Source organism: Equus asinus, chromosome 5 (genome assembly GCF_041296235.1).
Source record: "Equus asinus isolate D_3611 breed Donkey chromosome 5, EquAss-T2T_v2, whole genome shotgun sequence".
In the NCBI taxonomy this organism is placed as follows: domain Eukaryota; kingdom Metazoa; phylum Chordata; class Mammalia; order Perissodactyla; family Equidae; genus Equus; species Equus asinus.
In genome coordinates, this window is record NC_091794.1 from 101,500,725 (window position 1) to 101,524,938 (window position 24,214).

Below are 24,214 nucleotides of genomic sequence, written 5' to 3' on the forward strand. Positions count from 1 at the left end.
AAGACTAACCTTCCTTCATTGAATTGCTCTTGCAACTTTGACAAAAAATCGCGTGGCCATACTTGTGTGGGCTCTTTCTGGGTTTTCTCTTCTATTTCATGGATCCATATATCTATCCCCCAACCAAGCACAGTCTTGATTACTGCAGCTAGATCTTGGAATTGGGTAGACTGATTGCTCCTTCTTCTTCTTTTTTTTTTGGTGAGGAAGATTCACCCTGAGCTAACATCTGTGCCAATCTTCCTCCACTTTATATGTGGGTTGCCGCCTCAGCATGGCTGATGAGTGGTATATGTCTGCACCCAGGATTTGAACTTGTGAACCTGGGCCACCGAAGTGGAGCACAAGAACTTAACCACTAAGCCACAGGGCCAGCCCCACCTTATTCTTCTTTTTCAAAAGTGTTTTAACTATTGTAGTTCCTTTGCCTTTCCACATAATTTTAGAATAATCTTGCTTAAATCTACAGAAAATCTTGCTTGGATTCCAATAGTAACATATTAAACCTATTTACTGATTTGGGGAGGATTGACATTGTTACTATGTTGAGTTTTCCAACCCATGAACAGAATATATCTCTCTGTTTATTTAGATTTTCTTTCATCAGCCTTTTGTAGGTTTCAGAATACAAGTCTTATACATGTTTTGTGATATTTACACCTAAGTATTTCATTTTTGGGGTGTGGTTGTAAATGATACTGTATTTTTTTTTAATGATTTTATTGAGGTCATATTGGCTTACTACACTGTGTAATTTCAGGTGTGCATCATTTATCAGTTTCTGTATAGACTGCATCGTGCTCACCACCAATAGTCTAGTTTTTATCTGTCAATGGTATTTTTTTTTTTTGAGGAAGATTAGCCCTGAGCTAACATCTGCTGCCAATCTTCCTCTTTTTGCTGAGAAAGATCGGCCCTGAGTTAACATCTGTGCTCAGTCTTCCTCTATTTTGTATGTGGGATGCCCGCCACAGCATGGCTCGATAAGCCATGTGTAGGTCTGCGCCTGGGATCTCAACGGGCAAACCCCTGGCAGTCAAAGCAGAACGTGTGAACTTAACCGCTGCACAACCCGGCCGACCCTTGGTATTGTATTTTTAATTTCAGTGTCTATGTGTTTATTGCTAGAATATTAAAATATAATTGATTTTCATGCATTGATCTCGTATCCTGTGACCTTACTGAACTCATTTATTAGTTCTAGGTGTTTTTCAGTGGATTCTTTGGGATTTTCTACGTAGATAATCACGTCATCCGCAAATAGAGGCTGTTTTATTCCTTCCTTCCTCATCTCTGTGTCTTTTATTTCTTTTCTTGCCTTATTGTGCTTCTAGAACCTCCAGCACTAGGTTGACTAGCAGTGGGGAGAAAGGTCATCCTTGTCTTATTTTCAGTCTCGCAGGGACAGCATTCAGTCTTTCACCAATAAGTATGTTCTTAACTGTAGATTTTTTCTAGATGCCCTTTGTCAGCTTGAGGAAGGTCCTCTCTATTCCTAATTTGCAGAGAGTTTTAACCATGAACGACTGTTGGATTTTTCAAACTCTCTTTCTGCATCCATTGATACAGTGATATGATTTTTTTCTTCTCTAGCCTATTAAAACGATGAATTATCCTAGTTATTGTCAAGCAGAACACTGTGCACCAGTAGACAGTGCCGGGGGAGGGCTCCTACGACACAGAGGATAGCAAGATCATCACACTGCCAGCCTCCAGGGAAGAAGTCCAAAAGCTGCTGCCCGCTGCATCTTGGTGTCAGAGTCGCCAAGGAAAACACAACGCAGTCAAGCACTGGATGGACAAGGCTTTATCACACCAAGAAGAGAGAGAGCAAGATTAGCCCCAGGCATGGGAGTGGGTCCCTCAGGGCTAGCAGGTGCCCCCGCAGTGGGCACAGGGCAGTTGGCCTGCTTGCACCCTTCTCGTGCTTCAGGACAATAATCCTTCCCCTCCAGCGAGGAATCTGGAATACTGCAAGACGGAGGAGTGCCTGAGGCCAGTGATGTGCATGTTCAAGCAAAACAAAGGAACGCTCGCTCCTTGAGCCTGAAATGGGGAGAGAGATTCCCAGGAAGGCGGTGGGCGGGCACAGGCTGCGGGGCTCCTTAGCTCTTGGTAAGAAAGTGCTCCGAGCCAAGGCCTGTCCTTTTTATTTCATCGAGGTATAATTGATGCATAACGTTATATTAGTTTCAGGTGTATAACATAATTTGATATTTGTATATATTGCAAAATGATCACCACAATAAGTCCAGCTCACATCTGTCACCACACATAGTAACAGAATTTTTTTTCTTGTGATGAGGACTTTTAAGATTCACTCTCCCTGCAACTTCCAAATATGCAATAGAGTATTATTACCTACAGTCGCCATGCTGTACGGTACATCCCCAGGGCCCATTCGTTTCATAGCTGGAAGTTTGCATCCCTTGACTCCCTTCACCAGTTTTGCCCACCTCGCCCCCTCAACCCCGCCTCTGGCAACCACCAGTCTGTTCTCTGTGTCTATGAACTGGTTGTGTTTTTTTTAGATTCCAAATATAAGTGAGATCATATGATACTTGTCTTTCTTGGTCTTAGTTACCTCATCCAGCACAACGCCCTCAAGGTCCATCTATGTTGATACAAGTGGCAAGATTTCATTCTTTTTTATGGCTGAATAATATTCCACTGTATATACATACCACATTTTCTTTGTCCATTCATACATTCATGAACACTTAGATCGTTTCCACATCTTGGCTATTGTAAACAACGCTGCAATGAACATGGGGGTGCATATATATTTTTTTGAGTTAGTATTTTCATTTTCTTTGGATAAATACCCAGAAGTGGAATTGCTGGGTCATGCAGTAGTTTCATTTTTAACTTTTTGAGGAACCTCCATACTGCTTTCCATAGTGGCTGCCCCAATCTACATTCCCACCAAGGCCCATTCTCACACAGACTAGTTGGGGGGTCAAAACACTGCGTCCATGACTGTCTTTCCCAACAGTCCTCGGATACGGTACCAGCATTCTACCGAGGAAATAAACTCACTTGGTCATAGGGTATAATTCTTTTTACATATTGCTGAACTCTATGTGCTAATATTTTGTTAAGAATTTATGTCTATATTTATGAGGGATATTAGTCTGCAGTTTTTTGGGGGGTTTTAGGACTCTTTTTTGTCTGGTTTGGTATCAGGGCAATACTTGCCTCATTAAATGAGTTTGGGAGTATTCCCACCTCTTCTGTTTTTCTGGAAGAGATCGTGTAGAGCTGGGGTCAATTCATCTTTAAATGTTTAGTAGAATTCTCCAGTGAAACCATTTGGGCCAAGAGATTTCTTTTTTGGGAGTTTTAAAATTATGAATTCAATTTCCTTAATAGGTGTGGGGCTACTCAGACCATTTCGTTTTGGGTGAGTTGTGTTAGTTTGTGCTTTTCGAGGAATTGATCCATTTCACCTAAGTTGTCAAATGTGCATGTAGGGTTGTGGCAGTCTTCCCTTACTGAGCTTTGGCTGTCTGCAGGGTCCGTGTCGCTATCCTCTGTTACATTCCTGATATTGGCCATTTGCGTCTTCTCTCTTTTTTTTCATTGTCAATCTTGCTAGATGTTGCCAATTTTGTAGATCTTTTCAAATAACCAGATTTTTGTTTCATTGATTTTTCTCTGTTATTTTTGTTTTCAATTTCATTAACTTCTGCTTTTATCTTATTTCCTTCCTTCTGTTTGTTTGAGTTCCTTTTCTCTTCTTTTTCCAATTTCTTGAGCAAGGAGCTTAGATTATTGATTGGGGACTTTTTCTCTCCTCTAGTGTGAGCATTTAGTGCTGTAAATTCCCGTCTCAACACTGCTGAGTTTCATCTATTTTGTGGGCTGTCTTTTCATGTTCACTCAGCTCAATGTACCTTTTAATTTCCCTTGAGGCTTCCTCTTTGACTCATTGATTTGAAATGTACTGTTTAGTTTCCACATATTTGAATATTTTCCTGTTGTTTCTCTGTTACTGGTTGCTAATTTGATTCCACTGTGTCAGGGAACACACTCTGTATGATTTCAATTCTTTTAAATGTGTCAAGGCTGTTTTCTGACCCAGGATATGGTCTCCTTGGTGCATGTTCTGTGAGCGTTTGGAAAGAAGGTTTATTCTGCAGTTGTCGGGTAGCAAGTTCTATAAATGTCCATTCGATTCTGTTAGTTGATAGTTTTTGAGTTCTTCTGCATCCTTGCCATCTGGTTGTTCTCTCAATTGTTGAGAGAGAGGTGTTGAAATCTCCAAGTATAATTGTGGGTTTGTCTATTTCTCCTTTCATTCTCTCAGCTCTTCACACATTTTGCAGCTCTGCTGTTTGGTGCACATATATTTACGATGGCTATGTCCTCCTGGTAGACTGAAACTTGTGTCATTGTGTAATGTCCTTCTCTGTCCCTGGTAAATTTTTTGCTCTGAAGTCTACATTATCTGATATTTATAAAGCTATTCCTGCTTTCTTTTGGTTAACATTTGCATGGTATATATTTTTTTTTTTTTTTTTTTTTTTTGCTAAGAAAGAGTTGCCCTGAGCTAACATCTGTTGCCAATCTTCCTCGTGTTTTGTTTCTTTTTTGTATGTGAGCCACTGCCACAGCATCGCCACTGACAGACAAGTGGTGTGGTTCCACACACAGGGACCAAACCCAGGCCATTGAAGCAGAGTGCACTGAACTTAACCACTAAGCCACTGGTGTTGGCCTGGTATATCTTTTTTTATTCTTTTACTTTAAAACTACTTATTTCATCATGTTTGAAGTAAATTTCTTACTTATAACATATAGTTTAGATAGCATGTAGTTTTTAAATCCATTCTGCTAATCTCTGTCTTTTAATTGGTATATTTAGGCCATTTATATTTAGTGTAATTGTTGATATATTAGGGCTTAAATTTGTCATTTTTTTTTCCTGTCATTTTTTTGTTTTCTGCTTATTCTTGGGTTTTTGGTATCTGTTTTCTTTTTCCTGCCTTCTTGAGTGTTACTTGAACATTTTTTAGGATTTCATTTCGATTTATCTGTAGTGCTTTTGAGTGTATCTCTTGTTGTTGGGGTGGTGGTGGGAATTCTGGCCTTGCCAATAACACCCTGGCTGGGAGGAGAAGGGCATCTTGTTGTTACTCTCCACATGGCCCCCACTGGGGCTGTGTGTGGGGGCAGCAGCTTCATTGCCACTGAGCAATCGTGAAAGTCCAGATTCCCCGTTGGCCTCCTGTAAAATAAAGGAGCAGTTTTACTATGGCAAGAAAATTGGGATTACCACCCCGGGGGAATTTGGGCTGCTCATCAACTGAATGTGTCTTGGGGCAGGGACCTGAGACATGAACTGAGTCTCCCTTGCCGTAGAAGAGCCACCAAGCCCAGGTTTTCAGTCACTATGACAACAGAGGACTCCAGCTCCATGTCCCTCAGGAGGGTGACAGTTTATCTGGGTTCAAGTTCTACCTTTAGGTAATTTTTTCATTTGCTTTGAGCCTGAGACCCCCCCATGGGGCTGAGGCTAACTTCTTCCAACTCACTGCTTTACTGCCTGGTTGAATTATGAATTCTTCCAGTCTCTTTCTCTCTGGTTTGTAGTCATTTACGTTTCATCCCGTTGGGTGACGCAGAGCTCAGGCACTTGTCTGGCACTGCCAGGGGTGTGAACAGGGATTTGGGCCCGGGCAGGCTCGTTGCCCGAGGCTTGTCCCTCCATCACTCGACTGCTTGATGCAAGGGGCATACAGCAGACACGTGAGAGGGGCTTGCTTGGTGTCGACAGCAACCAGGTGTCTGCTGTGGCTGGTGGAGAATAGGGGCCCAGGATCTGCTTCCCTCCGTGTGAGGAGGCGGCTTCCCACTCTGGCAGGGCTTCCATCAAAGGATCAATTCTTCCCATCTTTGGGCAGAGCAATCAGCTCATCATTTGCGAGTTGAAAGAAGACACTGCCTCCACCCCCATGGTCAATGTTCTGACCCTACTTACTGGAAGAAACTCAAAATGCCCCAGGCTTTGAGCTTTGTACCCTGCTGATGGAAACCCCCCCAAGGAGACCTCATATTTCACAGGGTGGCATTACTGAGCTCCATAGTCTCCTTTGAAAAAGTTTATGGGACGTTTCCCCCTTCTTACAACAAGTGGATGATAATAACAAATTTGGGGGAATAAAAGGCTGGTTGGAGGAAACACAGATAAATGTATTCCCTGATTCCATCATGTAGATTCCATCTACTTCCTTTTGGGCAAATAATTGTATTTCCCTTCATTTTTTAACATGTAGAACTTTTTACTTTATATCTTACAGATTCTTTTCTGTTCTTGTATAATTTTTATTTATTTGTTTTAAAATTTCCAGTTATTATTTCAAAAGTAATATTATTTTTTAAGTAGAAAGATAAACTCCTCCCCACTGTTGACCCAAAATAACCGATAACCATTCTATAGAGAAGAGAAATAAGGTAAATTTTACCTGAGTCAGAGTGAGGGTTATAATCGGGGAAGGCCTTAGAGTGTTCCGGTGAAGCATGGTTTTCAGTAGTCATATCTTTTTGGAACAAAGAATATACATCAAACACACCCATGATATACATTCATCATAGTTTCAAAGAGGTATTCAGTTGCAAATCAGCAGGTCAGCATGACCTGATGTCAGGAAAGACATTAATCCGGGCGTTACCAGCCGGGCCTAGGAGTGGAAGTATGCATTCTTATCTTAAGAGAGTGCGTTCTTTACTGGTTAATCAGATGTAAAATCTATGCTTAATAGACCATAAATCAGACTTTTTAGTTCAAGCTGAATCAGTTGTGAACACCAATTGTTATCCCATATACCTCAATATGTGAAAATCTCTTGTCATTTTTCCCTTTTGATCAATAACCTTTTGATAGAAAACATTGCTGATCAAAATATTGTCCCTCGGTGCCAGAGTGGTTGCTGCCTGCCCTGGGTCCTTCATGTCCCTCAGTGCCAGGCTTTTATTTCATCAATTTGCCCAGTTATCCAGGTTGGGGAGAAATAGTTGAATATAGCGGGCAAACGTAGAGGTATATATTAAAAGGGGAAGTGTTTCATAGGTTATGTAATTTGTCGATTATTTTTAGATTATCGCACAAACATTGTACATGTGCTTTTACATGACTTCCTATAATTACATTTTTTGTAACAATTATAGAACAGATAATCCTATACTTGAAACGATTCACTTAAAAATGAATTCTTGTGCATAGTCTTAATCAGAAAAGGAAATTCGTTGAGGATTGTGAGGTTGGTCACCCATCTCAAGTCATTGAGCTATCATTACTCTAACCTGCACGCCAGTCTTACAACACTGAGTAAAGAAAAAAGTAATTAGTTAGAATATTATGACTAATACAAGAATTCTAAGGAGTAACAGAAATTGCAATCCAGATCGCCAAAGGGAGCCAGCTAAACAAATCAAGACCACGTGTAGGGCTGTTTCGGGTGTTCACCTGCTTTTTCATGTGCTTCAGCAGAGATGACACCCTGGAAGATTCCCCAGGTATAAAAACACAGCATTCAATTTGAACAGTTGCGCAGGTACCACCTTGGGATGCCGTGAAACTATCTAACTCCGTTCTATTTTCAAGGGCAGCCTTTCTCATTACAGATATTTCAGTATTTAATAAGGTTGTTCCTGCTTGACAGGGCTTCCATACGTGGTGTGACATCTTCTGGCACCAGGAAAGGACATATATAGCTGCCACACGGCCACACCAGTGGAACATTGAATGAGCCCCCCTGGCCTTAAAGAGAAGAGACTGGCAACAGGTGTTCACTCCATGTGACTCCTTGCCTGCGTCCAGGGGAAGCTCAGGGTGCAGTGTCTTAGCCATCCAGGCAGCAGGCAAGGCCAGGGATTTGTTCCACATAACCACTGAGTTCCGTTAGGAGCCACCCAAAAAATGCCTGGCCTTCAAGACCAGTCTGTTTCAAACAATCACTTTCTTTAAGTGTGATAGTGTTCTGAAAACCTTAAATGGAACCACTATAAAATAGATATACAGTTTAAGCATAAGAAAGGTTCAAATGTGGAGATACGAGGTTGGGAATACAGCCCTTGTCCGGAGTCTGGGGACCGCTGTCTAGAACAGACGCCGTCATCTTCTCATCCTGGTTTGGCGATAACTGCATCGGTCCGTTGAAGTCAGGTATCAGAAACAGGAAGTGAAAACCACTCAGGCCAAGAAGACTTTTTAAAATGAGAAATGTGAATCCTGAGTCTATGCCTTTTGATTCTGCCGTGCATGCATTGGTTAAAAGTACCTGATATGGTCCTTTCCAACAGGGCTGCAAAGAGTCTTTTATTGGATTCCTCTTCCAACAAATAAATTCTCCATGTTGTAGTCCATGATCCTTAAGGTCTGCATCACCCAGGAGCTCTCTGTGAAAAGAATTAGCTACCAACCTGTCATTTCTTTTAAGCACCTCAATGAGACCCTGACAACAATGTAATATATCCCCCTTAAGCAAAGTTGGTTCATACATTTCTTCCTCTAATTGCATAGGCTGCCCTGTTATTATTTCAAAAGGAGACGGCTGATGTTTACCAAAAGGTGTAGCTCTAAGATTGAGAAGTGCTAGCTGAAGAGCTTTCGGCCATGAGAGTTTAAATGCTTCTGTAAGCTTTGTCAATTGAGTTTTGATTGTACCATTAGTTAAAATGTTGCATAATTGGCCAAAAGTCACAAATAGATTTAATTATTTGTCCAGTGAAATGAGTTCCCGGGTCACGGTGTGACTCGGCAGGAATTCCCTAAACAGGAATGAGCCTTTCCCGTAAGTTACCTCCTCCTAAAGCCGTTGCTCTTCTGCAAGGAAAGGCCTCATGCCAACGTGAGAACACGCAGATCATTACTAAGATGGTTATATCCTTGAGATGGTGGCATTGGAACAAAGTTCAATGGCCAGACCTCAAATGGTCCCTTCGGAAGGGAAAAGCAGCTTTGTGACCCATGAAGTGTTTCCCAGGATTGTATTTAGGACACATGGTGCAATGAGCACATGCTTTATGAGCCGCTGTGGGGAAAAGTTTCCAAAAATATTGCTTTCCCTACAAAATCGTCTTTTCAGGTGCCCGGTGGGTAACTGAGGCACATGCTGGGGCAGTGGCAATTGCGCTCCAAAGGGCACTGTCATTGGTTATCAGGCTGGAACCACAGCTGCATGCTGGGGTCAGGAATTCCCCCTTTTTGTCGCCATCTTTGTTCTCTTCTTTCATGGCCATTTCTTGAGCCTGTAGAAGGAAATCTTTCACTGGGTTAGCAGAGTTAGTAGAAAGTAATGGGCATGGGGCCGGCCCGGTGGCGCAGCGGTTAAGTGCACACGTTCTGCTTCGGTGACCCGGGGTTCGCCACTTTGGATCCTGGGTGTGGACATGGCACCACTTGGCAGGCCATGCTGTGGTAGGCATCCCACATATAAAGTCGAGGAAGATGGGCATGGAGGTTAGCTCAGGGCCAGACTTCCTCAGCGAAAAGAGGAGGATTGGCAGCAGTTAGCTAGGCAGCAGTTAGCTAATCTTGCTCAAAAAAGATAAAATAAAATAAAAATAAGAAAGTAACGGGCATTCTCAGGGCTGGACAGCATATCCAGCTTGATAACATCCTGGCTCATTGTTTAAGTAAGACCCACCTGTAAACCAAATTAGATAATAGAATGCAGTCATGATTGTCTCCTCCTGTGATGTTGGAAGCAAGGCAGTAGAGTTAAAACAGTGAAGAATATTCACCTATGCAATGCAACCTAGGAAGGCTTATCATCACTGGCTGGCAATGCTTCCCGTGCACTTTGGCACCAAACAAGCCTAGTCAGTTCAGTGTCTCCCTCTTTACAGGGAGAAGAAATTTCTTTGAGGAGTCCTAGGGGCCCTCTGAAAATTCTCAAAGAAAAAAAATTTTTTTTCAGGTCAAAAGAAAGACTTCATTTAGAATCTGAATTTGGGGGGAAGCTTGTCAAAAATATCAAAAGGCTTTAAAACCCTTGGTCAAACAAGATTGGGTGTCTGCTGATTCTGTGTCACTGAAACACTGGTCGCTGTGAAATAATGCTCGTTATCCATTTAACCAAAGCAACAACGGATGTTAAAGACAAATAGTTAAAAAAACAAACCCTTAGTTCTTTTAATGAGAGATTTCAGCCTTTCAGAACATAGGAAATTGTTTTGACAAAACAGAGAATTTCTGTCTTTTAGGCAGATTTACTCAAAAGTAAAGAAAAACCTATCATAATCTCCTTATCAAGAGCAGACTAAAAGTCCAGGGAGATTATCCTCTTAAGAAAGGGAAAACCAAGTTCTAATTTTGCACCAGCTTACTGTTGATATTAAAACTTGTTTACTTAATTAAATTTATTCCAATCTTAGCTAGCTTGACCATGCATAAAACTCTTTTTTCTCAAGGTTCCTTTTTCACAAACCTTCTATAACTTTTTTCTACATTCATAGTTTGTCCCAAGTCTTCTTTTCTTTTCCTAATGCTTTAGGGCAAATTTATCTTTCTTAATGAAACAAACAAAAATATTTCTTTTCCTTATACCTTCTTTACTGAAAACACACATCTTACTTTCCTTGAATACAAATATGTTTTCCTTACTAATTTTTAGTAACTTTAATCACAGATATTAATTAGAATTCTTAACCCTTACAGACCTTAATTTTTATTGAAAATACAGAAGTAAGCAATTATGAACTGTCTTTTATGTTAGTGTAAGGGAGGAAATCAATTCTTCTGCCCTCGAGGGCTGCTGGCAGGTGTAAGAATTAAACTGATGTGGGATAGAATAAAAGGAGGAAATCAGCGAAGTTTAATAACATGTACACATGGGAGAAACCAAGGAAAGCTGAGAAACTCGCCAGAAAGGCTGAGGTCGCCACCTTGAATACCGTCCTCAGCTGAAGACAAAGGAGGATGTTGGGAGTGGGGGTAGGCAGTTATGGGGGATGACCAGAAAAGCACAGTGAACAAGGTTAGGCAGTAACCTTGTTACACAAGTTAAACAAGCAAGGTTCTGAAGATTTAAGCCCTTGCCTTCCGCATTGATAGGAGTTTCTAGAGATAAGGTCATCCCCTCTTCTTCCTGGTGCAGAGAGGGAGACACCTTTACAGATGGAGATTTCCCTTACAGATGTAAGTGTCTCTTACAAAGGGTAACTTCTACTTGGTTTCAGAGCTTCTCCCCTGTCTGCAGTTTTTAAAAAAATAACCAGCCCCAAATAAATAATCCTCATGCCAGGCCGGCCTGGTGGCCGAGTGGTTAAGTTGGCGTGCTCCACTTTGGCAGCCCAGGGTTTCGCCAGTTCGGATCCTGGGTGTGGACATGGCCCCGCTCATCAAGCCATGCTGAGGCAGCATCCCACATGCCACAACTAGAAGGACCCACAACTAAAATATACAACTATGTGCCGGGGGGCTTTGGGGAGAAAAAGGAAAAATAAAATCTTTAAAAATAATAATAATAATTCTCATGCCAATGAGACACACCTTGAGGTGGCGAAATCTGCTCCCCTACAAACGGATCCTAAATAAACCTTTGTCTCTGAATAGTATCACTTCCTCGTTTATTGTTCTAGAGGCAAATTAGGGCAAATTTGAACCTGCTTTCCAAAGGATTATCAAATTGCATCTGTAGGAGCAATCCACAGGACCGCTCACTTCGCTCTGGCCTGGCCGGCAACTTTGGTTTTTGTTTCTGCTATTTTGATAGTGGGATCTTGTGTTTGTTTGTTCCTAACGAGGTTGATAAACGTTCCAGATGTTTGCCATCCAGGTGCTGATGTTGTTTTGATACCGAACCTGAAGTGAGTTCGCTCACCCGTTGCACGGCAAGACAATCTCTGACACCGGTGTGGTGGAAGAAAGTAGGAATTTAATTTTTGCACAGCGCTGAGCAAGGAGAGAGGGCAGCTAATGCTGAAATCCCAAACTCCCCAAAAAGCTAAAAGGAAGGTTTTTTATTTGGGGTTTTAGGTAGGGGAGGGGGAGCATGTGGCTTTACTGGTCAGAGCTTTCCCACCAGCCTGTCTTTGGCCTTGAGACACTTGCAGAGAGGAGGGAGCCCGTGACCTTGCTGGTCAGCAGCTTCCCCACCAGCCTGTATCTCTTTGTGGGGAGGAGAGGATTCAGGTGCTTGTCCTTGACGGTGTCTGTCTCCATGGAGGATAGTGGATTCTGGAGCCAGGAAGCCGGAGAGCAAACAAGGAATGAGTTTTTTGGTTTTAACCCCATATATGCTGAGTTTAGTGTGGGGAAACTGATATCAGGGTCGATATCAGTTTTAGAGCAATTTTGATCAGGAGGGAGCTTAGGGAGGGCCAGGGCCAGATCAAGGAGCTGGGGCCCTGCAGGCAACTGGGGAGCTCACAGATTCACCACTTAGCTTTTTCTGGTTAGACTCCGATTGCGCATTTCCAGCAGCCACTTGAAGGTTGGACCTGGAGCTAAGTTAAGATAACATTGTCATACAAACTTGAACCTAGCATGGGTTTAAAATAACACTGACACCTCACCTTCTCCTCAGCCAGGCTTGGTGATGGCCTTTCCTGGAATCTGGTGGCTCGGGGATTCACACCTGGCCCCGGAAGCTGCCGGGCAGACTCAGGTAAGGCTGCCGTAGAGGTCTTGGCGGGGCCCGCCGGCGTGGTGGCTGGCTTCTCTTCCCGGCGCTCCAGATGTCACTATGTGTCCCTCCTTACTAAGGAGGGCTGCCCAGGCGTCTTCAGCTGCCACTCAAGGGCCCTGGGGGTTTCTCATGAACATGGTGAGGTCTGGGGTTGCCCCACGTCCTCTCATTACGGTGTTCTCATCCTGCTTTTCGCAGATCAGGGCTCAAATATCCGCCACCCACCCTTTGTGCGCCGTCCCTCCGTTCAGCTTACTGAGCGCTCACGTGCCAGGCCCTCTTCCCAGGTCTTGAGGAACCCAGGCCTCGATTTTTCTGGGATGTTCTGATTTCACGTGTGCGATCCCAACATAATGCTTCCTTAAGCACCTTCGTGCAGAGAATGTTCCAGTCCTGTTGTCTGTTTCCCCAACCAATAGCCTTGCCTGTGAGGTACGAGCTGTGGGCGGACTCCAGGCTAGGCCGTTGACACGACCTCGTGTGGTCCTCATAGCAACCCCACAAGGAGGGGATTAGAACTTCGTTTTGTAGGCAAGGAAACCGAGGCTCAGAGAGGGTGACTGACCGGAACAAGATCTCACGACTGGTAGGAAAAGAAGTCAGGCCTTGAGCCCAGATCGAGCTGAGCGCAAAGCCTTAACCACAGGCTTTACTGGCCAGTTGGGGGGGAAAAAAAGGCCCAGGCCTCCGCTCTTCTGATTCAGATTCATTCAACAGACATCAGCTGAGTGCCCTTCTGTGCCAGGCAATGTGCCAGGTATCGGGGGCTCAAAAGATGGAAGGGTCCCTGTCTTCAAGGAACATGAAACAAAAGTCAAAGAAACAGGAGCAATAGGATATGTATCTGTCTGTTGAGAGATTTTAAGGAATTGGCTCATGTGACTGCAGAGGCTCATGGGTCCCTAATCTGCAGGGCAGGCAGGCTAGAGACCCGGGGAAGAGCCAATGTTGCAGCTCGAGCCTGAAGGCAGTCTGCTGGAGAACTCCCTCCTCCTTGGAGGAGGCCAGTCTTTTCTCTCTTAAGGCCTTCAACTGATTGAACGAGGCCCACCCACATTATGGAGGGTGATCTGCTTTACTCAGAGTCTACTGATTTAAACGTTAATCTCTCCCAAAAAATACCTTCACAGCAACATCCAGACTGGTGTTTGATCAAATATGTGGGCACCACGGCCTAGCCAAGCTGACACATAAAATTAACCATCACAGAACCCGCGGTTCAGAACGGGTGTTCTTAACTCCCGTCCGTTCCCAGGTGTTCAAACTCCCGTTTGAGCATTTAAAGGAAGCAATAGAGATGCCCTTAGCTTTCCTTTCCTTGCAGATGGGGAAACTGAGGCTCAGGGAGGCGCTGTAACTGGCCTAAGGTCATGGGCAAGTTGGTGCAGGACCAAGATGGGGGTCTCCTCTCCTGACTCCCTGTGAGTGTCCTTCATCTTTTGGGGGTTTCTCAGTTTGGGTTCCCCCAGAAGGAGACTCTGAGACAAGGATTTGAGTGCAGGCGGTTTATTTGGGGGGCGCGGGACACACTGGGAGGGAGGGGGAAAGCGAGCAGGGAAGAAGCCAGTGAAGGGTGTGTTCGCAAGCTGGTTACCACGGTTACCACTTGTGGGTGACTGGAGCTTAGCCCACTGGGGAGCGCTGAAAAGTGGTGTGGACCCTGCCCCAGCCAGCCCACCCCCGGAGCAGCGGGGCCAGGGCATCTACACTCCTGCTCCCATCAGTGGCTGGGTGAGGCTGCTCCTGGGGACGTTAGTAGCCGGGCCTCTGGTGCAGGTGCTGGCCCTCGGAGGCCGGATCTCTGTGAACTGAGGAGGGAGGGGATGGGGGGCACTGACAGCATCTGCTGCAGGAGGGGAGGGGTGTCTCCACCTCCTCAACAAGCAGAGGACAGCTGGGGACACATTCCCCGCCCAAAACGCACATGGAACATTTTGCCTACAGTTTGATGGGTCCGTGGACCCCCTGGAGCCCACGTTGGGACCCTGGTTTAAGACTTCTACCTCCAGTGACTCTTCCTTCCTCTTTCCCCCTCGCCCACCCTCCCGCCCCCAGCAGGAGACAGTCAAGACTTTATTCACACAGCTGCCCTCCACCCACAGGCGCTCAGGCGCTTTCCCGGAGAGACACGACTCGGTGATGGCATCACGGTCTGGTCGCCAGAGTGTGGGCGCCCTCCTCTTCCCTGAGCTTCGGGGCTCTGGAGAGACGGGCCCCCGGCAGCCCACCCCCACGGCCCTCCCCGAGGGTTGGCAAATCCTCTCCTGTCCGTCCGCTTGAGGCGGGATCTCCTCTTGTTTGGGCCGGTGTGAGCTGTGCGGACGAGCTTGATCCTCTCACACACGCTTTCTGGGGCTGCCTTTCTATCTGTGTGTATTTCTTCAAATTGCAAAATATATCATGCACATGGAGTGTAAACTTGCGCTTGTTCTAAGGGATAATACCAACTAGGTTAAGAAATAGGAAGTCTGCAGCAACTTTGAAGCCGTCTGGGGACACCCTCCTCACTACCTCCTCCCCTCACCCCCCAAACTAACAATTATGCAAACTCTTACGACCATCATTCCCTTGCTTTTCTTTCTTTGTGGTTTTTACCTTATTGTTTAGTTTTGCCTGCTTTTGGACTTTATGTCAATGGAAGCACACTTTATCCCTTTGCGACTTTCTTCTTTCACTCGACATTGGGTTTATGAATTCATCCATGTTGTTGTGTGAACCGTAAATGGTTCATCTTCATCGCTCTCTAACATTCCGTCGTATGAATATGCAACAATTTAGTTATCTGACCTACTGCTGATAGGCGTTGTTTCCAGTTTTTGGATAATTTCACTAATGCTGCTATGAATATTCATGTCTCTTGGGGCACAAGGGCAAGAGTTTCTCTAGCACGTATCTAAGAGTCAAATTTCTGACGTTTTCAACTTATGGGGTAGTAACAAACTCTTTTTCAGACGGTTGTACCAACTTCATCCCCGTCAGCAATTTATGAGGGTTCCTGTGGTTCCGTCTCCTTGTTGCCGGTAGCAACAGCTCTGCTTTATGTACATATTTATTTTTGCCTGTCTGGTGAGCACGCACCACTGTGGTTTGCGTTTAAATTTCCCTGATTACTCATGAGGTTGAATATCTTTTCATCTGTCTATGGGAAGTCTATTTATTTTGTGAAGGGTCAATGCATAGTTTTATCCTATTTTTCTATGAGATTGTTTTTCTTTTTCCTATTTTTATTGAATGGTAGGAGTTGTTTCTATTTCCTAGATACTGGTCCACAAAGACCAAAATGATAAAGGAAGGGAATGATAAATTTAATGTATTAAGATTAAGAACTTCTATTTATTAAAAGACAGATTAAGAAAGCGAAAAGATAAGCCACAAAAGGGGAGGAAATATGCTTGTAATACACGTAAATGAGGACAGACCAGCATCTATAACAAAATGTCAGGCCCTCTGTTCTGTGTACATGCGCTGATTAACGATGGGGAGACGTTCTGAGAAATGGGTCAGGCGATTTCATCATCATGCGAAGATCTTAGATGTTAGGTGATGTTAGATGTTAGATGTTAGATCTTAGGTGTTTCTACACAACCCTAGATGGCACAGCCTACTACACGGCTCGGTTATACGGTACTAATCTTATGGACGGCCCTCGTATATGCGGTCCGTCATTGACCAAAACATCATTACGTGGCGCATGACTGGTCTATTTGTCTGTCTGCACAAATTCTACAGTGTCTTAATTACTATAGCTTTACGACGAGTCTTAATACCTGGTCGGGCAGGTTCTCTCACCTTTTCATCTTAAAGAGTGACTTAGCTATTCGCGGCTCTTAACACTTCCCCGTAAATTTCAGAATCAGCTTGTAAGTTCTATACGCACACACTCACACGGCCTGTAGCGATTCTAACCGGGTTCGCATTAATTTCTAGATCTCGGGGAGAACTGACATCTTTCCAATGTTCAGTTTTCCAGCTCTGATGGTGGTCCTCTCTCCACCAATTCAGATCTTCTCTAACGTTTCCCAGCACACTTGTGTAGAATACTCTGCAGAGGTTGGCACATCTTTTGTTAGATTTGCTCACTGTTTTGTTTTCTTTTTACTTTTTTATTGCTACTGTAAGTGGTGTATTTAAGTTTTTCACTTTCTATTTGCTGTTGGTTTCTAGAAATACAATTGAGTTTTGTCTTTTGGTTTTAAGGGATAGCCTTGCTAAGCCCTCTTATTAATTCTCCTGGCTCGTAGACTCATTTAGATTTTCAACATAGACAATCCTTCCTTTTCCACCCTTGAAACTTCTTTTTCTTTCTCCTGCCTTACCGCACAGCACAGACTTTCCGTTTCATGCTGAACAAAAGGGATGAGAGTGGGAATTCTTGTCTTAGTTCATCCTAGAGGGATGGTTTCAACACTCCATCACTAGGTATCGTTTTTGTTGTGGGTTTCTTGCAGATCAATGATGGTAGAACAGCGCTGGAGTTACCTGGGGTCTTATTAAAACCCAGACTGCTGCCCCCACTCGAGTTTCTGATGCAATAAGTCTGGGTGAGGCCGGAGGGTTTCCATTTCGGATAAGTCCCCCGGCAACGCTGATACACTTTGAGAACCACCATTGTAGCGTTTCTCGATCAGGTTAAAGAAGTTCCTTTCTATTCTTAGCTTCAGTTTTATTTTAAAATCACAAATGGAAATTTTATCATTTTTTTTCCGATTTACTGAGATGATTGTGTAAAGTTTTCTTCCATCTATTAACCTATTGAACTGGTTTTCTAGGGTGAAACTTGCATCCCAGGGATCAACTTAATTTGAGCCGATCTTGTGTAACCTGATGCTGTCTGCCTTTTGAATGCCGCTTGCTAAGAGTTCTGTGTAGAATGTTCGTGTTTACGGATTCCTCGCTGGGTCTCTGGGCCCCTGGCTTTTGCTGTGCTTGTCGAGCACAGTTTCTGCTCAGACTGAGTGCTAAGCAATGGAAGCGACTGCACTGATTACTATGCCCTTTTAATTGTACTTCTCACGTCATATTCCATTGTCAGTTTGCCTTGCTTCCCTGCTATTCTGTGAGCTTCCTGAAGGCAGGATCCTCATCTGCTCACGTACGGCTGTGTCCCCAGAGTCCACCACTGAGCTGGACACATCATAGGATTACTGTGCTCATGTAAAATAGGGATGACAGGGGCCAGCCCCGTGGTGCAGAGGTTAAGTTCGCATGTTCCACTTCGGTGGCCCGGGGTTCACTCGTTCAGATCCCGGGTGCGGACATGGCACTGCTTGTCAAGTTATGCTGTGGTAGGCGTCCCACATATAAAGTAGAGGAAGATGGGCATGGATGTTAGCTCAGGGCCAGTCTTCCTCAGCAAAAAGAGGAGGATTGGCAGCAGATGTTAGCTCAGGGCTAATCTTCCTCAAAAAAAAAAAAAAAAATAGGGATGAGGATTAAATAGCTGCCTTGGAGAAGATGACAATGCACTAATCCTGTGAGGGTAGGGGGGTATGGAAAGTAAAGAAATGAACATTTGTTGGGCTCTCACTGTCTGCGAGACACCCGTCTAGTTCTCAAACAATCGGTATCAGAAGGTAAACACCATTCACATTTTACATGTGAGCAAACAGAGTCACAGGAAACCTCAGTCCCAGGAAATCTCTCATCACATTTGCTACTGCAAGGTGGTCGCGGACAGAGACCATGTCCTTATAAAGGTCCATGTGTCATGGGAATCCTTTGGCGTGCTGCCTCCCTTCTGATAATGAGAATTAGCTGGCTTATTCTGGTTCCTTTCTTTGCATGAGCTGCTGGGAAGCTCAGATCCTAATTCCAAGCTTAACCACTCTGGCTGGTTTGGTCCTCGTGGTCATATAGATGTTTGTCCTTTCTCATGGCCTTTATTTCCTGGATTTTTCCTGCTTTGGTGTCTTTATTTATTCTTTTTTTTTAAAGATTTTATTTTTTCCTTTTTCTCCCCAAAGCCCCCCAGTACATAGTTGTATATTCTTGGTTGTGGGTCCCTCTAGTTGTGGCATGTGGGACGCTGCCTCAGCATGGTTTGATGAGCAGTGCCATGTCCGTGCCCAGGATTCGAACCAACAAAACACTGGGCCGCCTGCAGCAGAGCACGCGAACTTAACCACTCGGCCACGGGGCCAGCCCCCTTTTTTTTTTCCCAAAGATGGGCACCTGGGCTAACAACTGTTGCCAATCTTTTTTTTTTTTCTGCTTTATCTCCCCAAACCGCCCCCTGTACACAGTTGTATATCTTAGTTGCACGTCCTTCTAGTTGTGGGACGTGGGACGCCGCCTCAATGTGGCCTGACGAGCAGTGCCATGTCTGCGCCCAGGATCTGAACCCTGGGCTGCCGCAGCGGAGCGCTCAAACTTAACCACTCAGCCACGGAGCCAGCCCTTTTACTTTCTAATCATCACTTTGATGAGTGTTTTCTTATTACAAGTGGCCCGAAATCCCTTGAGGAATGTGTCAAGAGAATAAAAAAATAAAAAAATAGAAAATAAGTAAGGGTAATGGCTGAGCCGTGCAGTGCCCTCTTGGGTAGTTACTCACACAAAACGCCTTTCTGAGTGATGCGCTGCCCAGCCCCGCTCAGGCCCCTGCTGTAGGAGCCCTGAGAACCGCCCGGGGCGGCGATCATTTCCGTAATTGAGATGTTTCAGATGAAGATAATTAACACGGAGATGCGGTTTCTCAGGATGCTGAGACTCATTTAAAGACCCAAGGAGGGTTCAAAAAAGAAACTACGGAACTAACTTTAACGTTGGCCTTCAACTCTTCAAAGCCAGATTGCTTCAGAGAGCGGGCCCACGCCGGGCTGCGCTCACCCGCCGGCCCGCGACACACGCAGCTGCTGAGCGCTCCGGCGGACCACGCTCACCCCGGGTTTTCGGGCGTCCGTTCCTTTCTAGGAACTCCAAGGGCGACTCCTGCCCCCCGACATCCCGTGAGGAACCATCTCAAATCCTCGCCACCAACATCATGAGAAAATGCCAGGAACCGGGCGACCCAGGTCTGCGGCCCAGAACTGGGCGGCTCACATGGGGCACCAGCCCCTCTCCCATCCCGGCCTCCTAAACACTTGCCCACTGTTTGTTTTGGCTTCAGGTGGTAGGGGAGTGGCTGCTGGCGCAGCCAGGTGGGCAAACGGGAGACGCCACAGCCACCTCCTGGCGGGCAGCAGGAACCGTGTCAACCGAGGCTTTGCTGTGGCTGGACTGCCACGTGTCCGTAAGAAGTCCCCAAGAAGCTTTAACTTAAAAATGTGTTTATCACCAGGAAAAAGTGAGTGCGAGACACCTTAGGTGGCAGCGCAGAAAAATCGAGGCTTCAGAGCCAAGCACCCTTGTCTTTGTAGCTTACTCGGGCAAGTCACTTCAGGTTCTGTCCTCCCTCGGAACTAGGCTGCAGTTCACCGAGTGCTGGGCACTATGCCGAGGCCCTATCCAACCTCTTACACTCTCCCAACATCACCCGAGATAGGTAGTACTACTATTCCCATTTTACCAGGGAGGAGTAAAGATCAGAGAGGTTAAGTAACCTCTCCAAGGTCACACAGCAAAGCCAGGAAGCACAGCCTGGCCGCCTGGCCCCAGAGCCCACGATCTGAACTATGCTACAGTCACGGCCGCTTCTTGCCTCGGTCCATAGTACATGCTCGACAAACATCTAGTGAATTAAATGAAAGTGGGTTTGAGAGTCGGTGCCGGGTTCCTCTCCCCACCTGCAGGGCTCTCACTTCTGAGCAACAGGCAGGTGCAGGTTGGCAGACAAACCTCCACCTGTTTCCATGTTGACATACCAGTTGCTTCATCCCCACAAGCAGGGAAGCAGGAAAGACAGAAGGACACACTGATCCACGCACAGCCGTCGTTACCAGGCCTTCGCAAGGCCCCTCCGTCTGCTCCGGCAGGAAGCCTTGACTCACTCGTCTCTCTCCAGGGAACTCCGCTCATGGTGGCTCTGGATCGGCAGGCGGGACCCAGAGCCGCTGCGTGGACGGGCCTGGCAGTGGGGTGAGGGGGCAGAGAGGACGCTGCCAGGGGCCTGGCACGCACGGCCACAGCCCTGAGAGGAAGGCCAGCTCCACATCCTAAGGCTGGACGACAGGCAGGGGACAGAGATGCAGCGTGGTGGGAACTCAGGGCTCGGCCTGGGCAGCTGGCTCGGTGGGTAGGGAGGTTCTCTCCTGGCCACCCTTTCTCCTCTGGGTCTGAGGTGGCTCGTGGTCGGCAGGGAGCTCCTCCTCCCCCGTCTACAATGTGAGCTCGACTCCGGGAGGCAGCTGCCCGCCGGGATGCACAGTTCCCAGAATCCCTTGCATCCATGTGTGGCCGCCGAGTTCTCACCTGTGAGTGGATGTGATGTGTGTCCCTTCTGGCAGGTGTGCTCTCTCTGCCCTCTCTCTTCTCTTTTCTGCTGGCTCAAGGTCAATGCCCAGGGTGACCTTGGAAACCACACGTGGAAGACGGCGGAGCCTCCATCACCTGGACCCCTGAGTGACGGTGCAGCAGAGCTCGCCCACTTCACCAACACACGCACCCACTTACCATTCACTTGACCCGCCTCAGACTGTCGGCACGAGCAAGAATGCACGCGTATTGTCTGAGGCGAGGGCCTGCCTGACTGAGGGCTTCCTCTCCAGCTGGTCCTCCCATTTTTCCTCCACAGCGCCAGGATTTTCCTGGTTCTAAAGCCAGACACCTTCTCGCTAAGTATTCTAAGGAGACTCATGACTGTGTACACCAGGAAACGTCTCCAGGAATGGTGATAGCAGCCTTGTTTGTTACAGCAAAAAATAGAAACAGCTCAAGACCCACTGACAGAAAAATGTATAAGTATAGAATGTCTAATAAATTCCACTTACAAAATGGAATACTACACGGCAATGAAAAGGAATGAATCCTGGCAACATGCACCGTGAGTGAATGTCACCAACACAGTGTTAAACGTAAAAAGTGAGTCACAGAATAACACAATGACCACGGTTCTATGTATATAAATTCTGAGAACAAGGGGAAATAACATCAAGTACTTCAGAGATACTGACATGCGGTAAAATTATAAAGAGGAGCGAATAAGCAAACATAATTCACATTTGTGAAACCCCGGGTGTGAGTGAGGAGTGGGGGCGCACCACAGGACTGCACAGGGGTTTGAACTGTTCTTTCTAAAGAAAGTTGTGCTCAGTACACACAGGTTTTCATTTCCTAATTATCCCTTAAATCATTCAGAAACATTACAAAGACGTTTTTGTGCCTGCGATCTACTTCATAATAAATCAGTCAGTAAATACATCTGGAAACCTCGCAGTCACCCTTGACCCCGCCTCTCCTCACTCCCACATCCCGGCCGTCAGCAAGCTGGTCGCTTCTGGTCTCCACGCCAACAATGAATTGAATGCACTCGCTTCTCTCCGCGGAACTAGGTGCAGCCTTCTGACTTGTGTCTTTGCTCCCATCCCATTCCTCACCCCAAAACCTGAGCTGTTCCCCACCTAGAGCATTCTTTAAAAGGATGTAGACCATGGGGCCGGCCCCGTGGCCGAGAGGTTAAGTTGGCACGCTCCGCTTCGGCAGCCCAGGGTTTCACCGGTTCGGATCCTGGGCGTGGACCTAGCACCGCTCTCAGGCCATGTTGAGGCGGTGGCCCCCATAGCAGAGCCAGAAGGACCCACAACTAGAATATACAACCATGTACTGGGGGGCTTTGGGGAGAAAGGAAAAAAAAAACATAGACCAGTCACGTCACACCCTGCTTGGAGGACTTCCCAGGGCACCAGAGGGACAGCCAAGCTCAGTGATGGGGCCCAGCCTTCTCTCTCACCGTCATGCCGCATCACTGCGCTCGCTCCCTACGTTCCTGCCCAGAGGCCAGTTCTGGAACATGCTGTGCTGTCCCCACTCCGGGCCTTACATAGCTGCTCTCCCACCCTGACTCCTTCCCGTCCTTCCGCCCCGCTCTGAGACGTCACCCCGCAGAGGGCCTGCCCAACCCCCTGTCCACGACAGGCCCCGAAGGCCCTGTTTGTTTCCTCCACGATCCGAGGGCCTCCGTCGCTGTCTCCATTGCGAGAAGGGCTATGTTCCCCAAACACTCTCTCCAAACCTCAACTTGTACCTGTTCTTTGATTTGCAAGCGTGGCCAGTCTTTGCTCCAAAGCACAGCTCATTTTTATTTTTTTTTAAAAAAGCACTTTTATACATATACACACCATATGTAATTATAATAAATAAATCACACACATGTCTGCCTTTTTGGGGTTTTTAATCCATTATTTGTCTGCTTGGCTCCTGGCTCCTCCGTGCCATACCCACATTAACAATCTACTGTGTATCTGTCTATATTTTCCTCCACGGTCGAATAATCATAAATACACACACACACACACACACACACACAGGTGGAAGGGGGCTTTGAGGTCGCGGTGACCACCATGACATCCTTTTACACGCACTATTTTGTCTTGTCTTTATCACTCAACACCACCTGTGGAAATCCCTCCAGGTCGGTTGGGAGATTTCCTGTTGATCCTTATTCAATGACGACATAATAGTCCAAGGTGTGGAATATACTAGAATGTGTTCCAAGGCCCCCTCTTGATAAGTCTTCCCTTTGCATCAGATGTTTTGCCGTGAGGAAGAGCAGGTAGTTGGAACTGTAATCCAGGTGTGCACGAGACCCGCCTGGGAAAGTTCACAACATCCGGATGCCCGGGCCGATGAGGGAATCTGAAAGCAGCAGGCAGAGTCTGCACAGACGGGAGCCCAGAGCCCCATGGAATTGCTGATTCTGGGGAGGGAGGGAGTGAGGGGGCAGAGAGGCTCCACCCTGGCTGCATGTCAGAACCCCCGGGCAGCTTTGTGCAATAGCCCAATGTCCAGACAGGACTTCCGAGGGTGGAGACCCCGCCGCTGGTTTTTAACAGCCTTCCAGGCATTTCTATTGTGCAGACGGGCTGAAAACCGCAGGCCTGGCTGGTTAGGAACCCAGGCTATAAAGGTCACTTGTCTAGGCTCAAAGCTGCTTCCCCCATGTAAGAGCTCTGTGACCCAGGCACGTTCCTTCATTTCTCTGTGCCTCAGTTCCCTTGTCCATAAAACAAGGGTCATAGTCGTAAATACCAGTTAGCCTGCCGCAAAGGGCAGGTGAGACGTCGCGTGTAAAACGTCTGACACGAGCCCAGCACACTGCTCGTGCTCACCATCATCACGCTGTGGATGACGTGGGACGACATGGGCTTTGTAGGAAATGACAGTTCCCACTGACTCTGTCTGGTCATCCAGAATGCCTTTCCGGCCATCCTCCCCTGGAGCCCCAGCTGTCCCAGGCTGACACTCCGCCCGCCAGGGCTGCCGGCTAAGGGGCAGGAGGCCACAGAGTTGGGTAACCTCCTGCAAGGCCCCGCAGCGACTTATTCCTGATTCTGAATACGGGGTGAGTCAGGTGGCCCAGTGCCACCCAGAGCTGTAAATCCCCACAAGAAAGACGGGCCCTCGATTCCTGCCTGGGCCGGAGCCTCCTCCTGGCTCGGCCCCAGGCAACTGAGCCCAGCAGGATGTGATCTGAGAGCTGCCGG